This window comes from Protobothrops mucrosquamatus, unplaced genomic scaffold (assembly GCF_001527695.2).
Source record: "Protobothrops mucrosquamatus isolate PMUCROS unplaced genomic scaffold, P.Mucros_1.0 scaffold301, whole genome shotgun sequence".
Lineage (NCBI taxonomy): Eukaryota > Metazoa > Chordata > Lepidosauria > Squamata > Viperidae > Protobothrops > Protobothrops mucrosquamatus.
Window position 1 is genome coordinate 951,485 of NW_015386644.1, and position 6,165 is coordinate 957,649.

The window sequence follows — 6,165 nt, forward strand, 5'->3', positions numbered from 1 at the left end:
TTTGCAGCATCAGTTCCTGCCCGTGGCACAATAAAGGTAAAATTAAAGGCAAGGGTTGTCAGGATGTCTGCAGCAGGTAACTAGCACACCAACAGAAGAATAGAGATATCTCTAGTACAGAACCCAGGTTGCTAGCACAGGGAAAAGAAATGAAAAAATAGTTTTAAATATAAGACATGTACTTAATAGGGAATCTAGATTAGAAATTCCTGGTGTTGAATTACAATTTCCAGCAAGCTTCGCCTTACTTGCATAGGGCTCCTAAGAGTTAAAGCTCATCTGGAGGGCCACAAATTATTCCCCCCCCCCCAACTCTTACAGGCATTCCAGATGAGAAGGAATCTAAGAATTCACTGAAAGCCATTTGCCTGATCTTTGGTAACAGAGAAGTGATTTTTACTGAAAGCAAACAAAAGATCAATCCAGTGACAAAAGCTATTACAGTTTTAACATATGGCAGCATAGGCAGAGGGAGTGGATTGTAAACAAAAGAATGAGGGTGGCAACACTGCAGTGTATTCAGTTTTGCCATGCAATTTCTTGACGCGCTATATTTTTTTCATCCTGGAAAATGCAACAGTATTAGGAGAAATGCATAATTGTGCACAAAAAAGGAAACTCTAGTATGTTCTCCAAAGCATGTTGCAGTTGAAATAAATTTCTTTCTCGGAAGAAAGGAAGACTGTTCAGTGCTGATAACATTCCTATTATGGAGCATAAATAAATAATAAACACATGGCTGCTTCTTTAACCATTTAATCTTGAACTTTTTCAACCACAGCTATCAGGAACTTGGGTGTTATAAATCTTTAAAAAATTATACTCCCAAACAAGATCGTTATTGAAATGTTTTAACCATTTTGCACCTTATGTAGTTCTGATAGCTATCTGTCATTACATAATGACAGATTTACAGTTATTTTACCCATGAAGCTTTCTACAATTTAGGATTGGTATGAATGGGAAACTAACTCTTCTGCTTTTCACAGTTCTATAACATGCCAAAATGCAGTAACTTAAACCTTGTGGAGTGGAAAAATAGTTATGGATAAAAAATGACATGTAGATACTCTAGCAGTCATACATCATATTGCACATGTAATCCCTGATTGATTCCACTCCTCCCTTTGGGGTTTAATGGCTGTTTTGGGGGAACCATTACCCACAACTGAATTCTGTTGCAAAGCCCAAAAAAAATAATAACTAACTAGTCACAGGACATAAATATATATATATATAAGTGGTGAGATATACTATATTTTAATTTCAATTATTGAATTTATTTCTATTTGTTCTAGACATGCAGTACACTGTCCTATATCATGTTTATGTTACTCTGTGTCTTTTGTAGAAATAGACATACATATAATTAGCAAGTGAATTAAATCAAACTCACTAAATCAAAATGAGAAATTGAGATATTTGGGGTTTTTTAAGTAACTTCTCATATGATAGTGATATTATAAATAGGACACTACTTTGCTTCTTCTATATCAGGGCTTTTCAACCAGTGGTATGGGTACCACCTGTGGTACATTGGCACCTGGCAGGTGGTATGCGACCATCCTAGAAAAGTGGTAGCGGGGGAAGGGAGTGAGCTGAACTGGTGGCAGCACCGCACAAGCCTGAGCAAGAGATGGCTGCAGCTGCAGGGCTGTCAGGGCTCAGTGGAAGCACCAGGATCAGCGCCAGGCTACAGCAGTAGCTTGGTGCTGATCCTGGCGCTTCTGCTGAGCCCAGAAGCAGCGCCGATCAGCTGGAATGTTGCAGCATCTCCAGGGTCTTGTGATTTAGATTCAGATGCTTGGCAATTGATTCATATTTATGACGGTCACAGTGTCCCAGGTCATGTGAAGTGACCAAAACCTGCTGCAACCACCCAGCAGACCGGGGGGGGGGAATAAAAACCAAACACCCCCCCACCCCACTCCCACTGCCAATCCTCAACAGAAATGCTCACAACAATGAAAACCTTGGACAGGAGGAAGAGCGCGGCCGGGCGGGCAGGCAGGCGTCTTGCTCGGATGTGGCTTGGGGGGCACTTTTTTCACTGCCATTGTAACTTTGAACAGTCACTAAGCGAACTGTTTGTAAGTCGAGGACTACCTGCACTTTATCACTTTTTTCCTTTTTTGGGGGGGGGGTCATCAAGTTTTTGACCTCTTGCTAGGCAACTGGTAGTACTCGGATGTTGCCATATCCTAAAAGTGGTACAATGGGTGAAAAGGTTGAAAAGCCCTGTTCTATATTATTAATATACATCTTGAATATATGAAAGTATAATCTGGGAAATCTCTTGTGAAAAAATAATTCCGTCGCCAGTCCTGCTCTGGGCAGTTCATGAGCCCAAAAAATAATTCAGTAATATTTTCAGAAGATCTCAGTAAGTAGAGAGAATTAATGAGAGGAAAAATACAAAGGTAATTCAAAATCAAGTTCTGTATAAGAGGATCCTCAAAAGATATGCCCGCTCAAAGATACATCTTACGTGCTCTTCACTTTTCCACATTAGCTTTTCAAGCAAGACAGGTGAAGAAAAAAAGCAATAGAAATTCTACCATGTGGAGAGTGCTTCCTCATTCAGTACATAAAAACAGAGAGTGAGTCAAACACTAGTAGCCCTTAGTTTCTAAAGAATGGAGAGATTTTAATGATGGGATGCAGGATGAGCTTTGACTGCTCATCATTAGAAAGCCACCCTGTATTTCCCTCCAAAGGGAGGGAAATTGTTACAATATTTTCTCTGGATTGAAAATTGAGCCAATTAATTTCTGCTGTTCATTAACTCAGCTCCCGAAGTACAAGAGTAATGTTTAAATTGACATTATTTACATAGTTTATATGGTTACTATCATAAACAAGGAACTCTGAGCACCTAACAAATAATACAAAATATAAAATAAAATAAAATGAAGTACAATAATACAATAATCAAGTCACCACACAAATAACCAATCAGCAATGCTCTTGGGTGTGGAAAAACCCTCACTCGGATTCCTTCAATTGGGCTCAGGAGTTCAAGATGTGGAACTTTCAGGACTGGTACTATAAGGTTCCATTTGCACCAAATACAACTTTCACCTGTTCTGCAAGGATGTGTGGGAGCATATGAATACTGTCTGTTTGCCCCATTCAAGGGTGCATTGCCATTGCAATCACAGAACCCAATATGCGTAGTGCTTCACTGTTAAACTGCTATTTAAAACAAAAAAAAAATCTAAAAAAACTCCTAGTTCTTTAGTTTTATCTATTAATTTTCAAATTAATCTATTAATTTGGTTAGTTTTGATTAGATCAACGACAGGCCTCCTACTATCATTTACCTATGCTGGATTGTCTAGGTCAGTGGTTCTCAACCTTTTTAATGCCGCGACCCCCAACCAGTCGTAAGTCGAGGACTAAACCGGTCGTAAGTCGAAGACTAAACCGGTCGTAAGTCGAGGACTAAACTGGTCGTAAGTCGAGGACTACCCAACTGGTTGTAAGTCGAGGATTTTCCCTGCCCGGGAGCACCGCACATGCGTAGTTCCGCCCCCTGCGCCGGCCGAGGCGTAGCTGGCAAGCGTCAGAGACGGAGCAGGCCGACCACCAGCTGGCCCAGCTCAAGGGAGGTAAGGCACCCGCCGGAAAAGGGGGAAAAAATGGTGGACAGCCTTGCTTGGCGACCCCTGTGAAATGGTCGATCGACCCCAAATGGGGTCGCGACCCATAGGTTGAGAACCGCTGGTCTAGGTACAGATTGGATCTATTTAAAGGTATATAATTGTAAAAATGTTTTAGAATGTAAAACTCTTGTTGCTATCTGACTATTGAATTGTAAATATATTTTAACTGAAATATCTTTGTAATTTTAATAAACAATGGAAAAGTACTTTTTCTATTCTTTTTTATCCATGCACATTAATATATGCTTTTATCTCAAAAAGTGATTGTTACCTCTATAATGTATTTCTGATCTGAAAGGCATTTCAGTTTCATGAAATCATATGCATAAGAATTAATCACACAGATATTCCATTATATGCATTGTACAGTTGACTTTAACTTAATTTTTTGTTTGTGTAAACTGCTTATTATTACTCTTCTTTTTGTTAGCATAAGGGTATGATTAATCATATATTCTATGAAAGCAAGAGACCTCAAATCATGGGTGTCCTAAAGGCAAGAAATGTCATCAAGTTATATATTGCCAGAAATATCTGCAGTATTCAGCACTTTCCTATAGTGCCTGTTGCAATGTAATCTATGATTAAGCATTTGGATGTACATTACTGTACTGAAAAGAAACACAAATGTATCAGTGATAAACCAATGAATTTATGCTTTAATATGTTCATCAGTACTTGGACTGCTGTCTGTTCCGTATTTAATGAATTTAGTTTTGGCAAATGATCATGTACATTAATTCTGCCAAGATATTTTGTCTTATGCTTAAAATATGCTTATCACACTCCCAAAAAGTCAACCCATTTATAGGAAGCCATGTCACACATTAAAAGCAATCAGTCAACAAGAGAAAACTGTTGCATTTGAATGAAGTAGAAACAGATTATTAGACAGACCGTGTTAGACAGAGTGTTATCTTCCAAATCCACTAGCAATAAGAACTTATTCTTGAGATCTTATATCTACATTCTGAGGGAGGGTGTTATACCTATCATATAAAACAGCATATAAAAACAGCATAATATAAAAAAACCCAGTAGTCTCCTACTATTAGTCTCCTACTAAACTGCTATTAATGAATGGTTCCAGAATATGGGAATTAAGAAATTTGCTTATTCTAGTTGAGGCTACAATCCTTTCAAAGCAGCAAAAATATAATTTGGGGGTGCTTCTAGTGTCTATACCAGCGGTTCTCAACCTATGGGTTGCGACCCCATTTGGGGTCGATCGACCATTTCATGGGGGTCGCCAAGCAAGGCTGTCCGCCATTTTTTTCCCCTTTTCCAGCGGGTGCCTTACCTCCCTTGAGCTGGGCCAGCTGGTGGTTGGCCTGCTCCGTCTCTGCCGCTTGCCAGCTACGCCTCGGCCGGCGCAGGGGGCAGAACCACACATGCGCGGCGCTCCCGGGCAGGGAAAGTCCTCGACTTACGACCGGTTTAGTCCTTGACTTACGACCGGTTTAGTCCTCGACTTACGACCAGTTGGGGGTCGCGGCATTAAAAAGGTTGAGAACCACTGGTCTATACTGTCATTAGAGATTCGACTGTGACAGAATTTTCTCAGTCTGGGAGTGAGAATAGATGTTTTCTTAACATTGATAAAGAAGAGCAGATGAACATTCCTTTGTGTTTCCTACCTAAAGGCTAACTAGTTACACCTTAAATGAAGTAGAAAGATCAAAGACATCAAGCAAGACCTACTTAAATTTACTCATCAGATGAGCTAAAGTACACTCATGTCCAGTTTATCAGGTTCTGTAACCTTTTTCTTTGCAATAAACCTGACCAAAACTATTGTGCAAGAATCTACTTTCCTTGATTACTGTTAGGGGGCTTAACAAATTATTTACGAGGCCGGTTTCACTGACATACCAACTATAGCACCATCCTTTTCTGGATACAGATAACAGGTAGCATCGTCTACATACTGCGTTCTTAAGTTTAGATAATTCCAGCGCTTTATGTGAAGCTATTCTTTACTGCAGAAGCGGCATCCATGAGGAACACTAAGGCCAGGCTAGATACGTGGTTATGTTCGCATTGCAATGAAGGAAAGGAGTAACTATGCTACTTTTCAACCAGTTTCGGAAGATAAAACCCTAAAAACCTTGAGACCAGCAGAGGCCTTCCTCAATATAGATCAGAGAAAAGCCTGCTATTTGAACCAAGAGTCATGATATATTTTGAAAACACTTTGCCCAGAGGCCCTGCAATCTGCATTCTCTATAGCAGTGTTTCTCAACCCTAGCAACTTTAAGATGTGTAGACTTCAATTCCATAGTAGCTGGGGAATCCTGGGAGTTGCTAGAGTTGAGAAACTTTCTGAAGACTCTTACAATCAGTATTATTGCCACTTGCCCTCACAAAACATAGTTTCCCCAAGTTTGAAACTATGTCTGCTGTTTTGAATTTAGGGTCATATCCTAGAGTTGTTCTCCTGTCTCAATCTATAGATAAAGTTGCCAAACCATAGCTATCATGGGCACTTATATGGATCCTA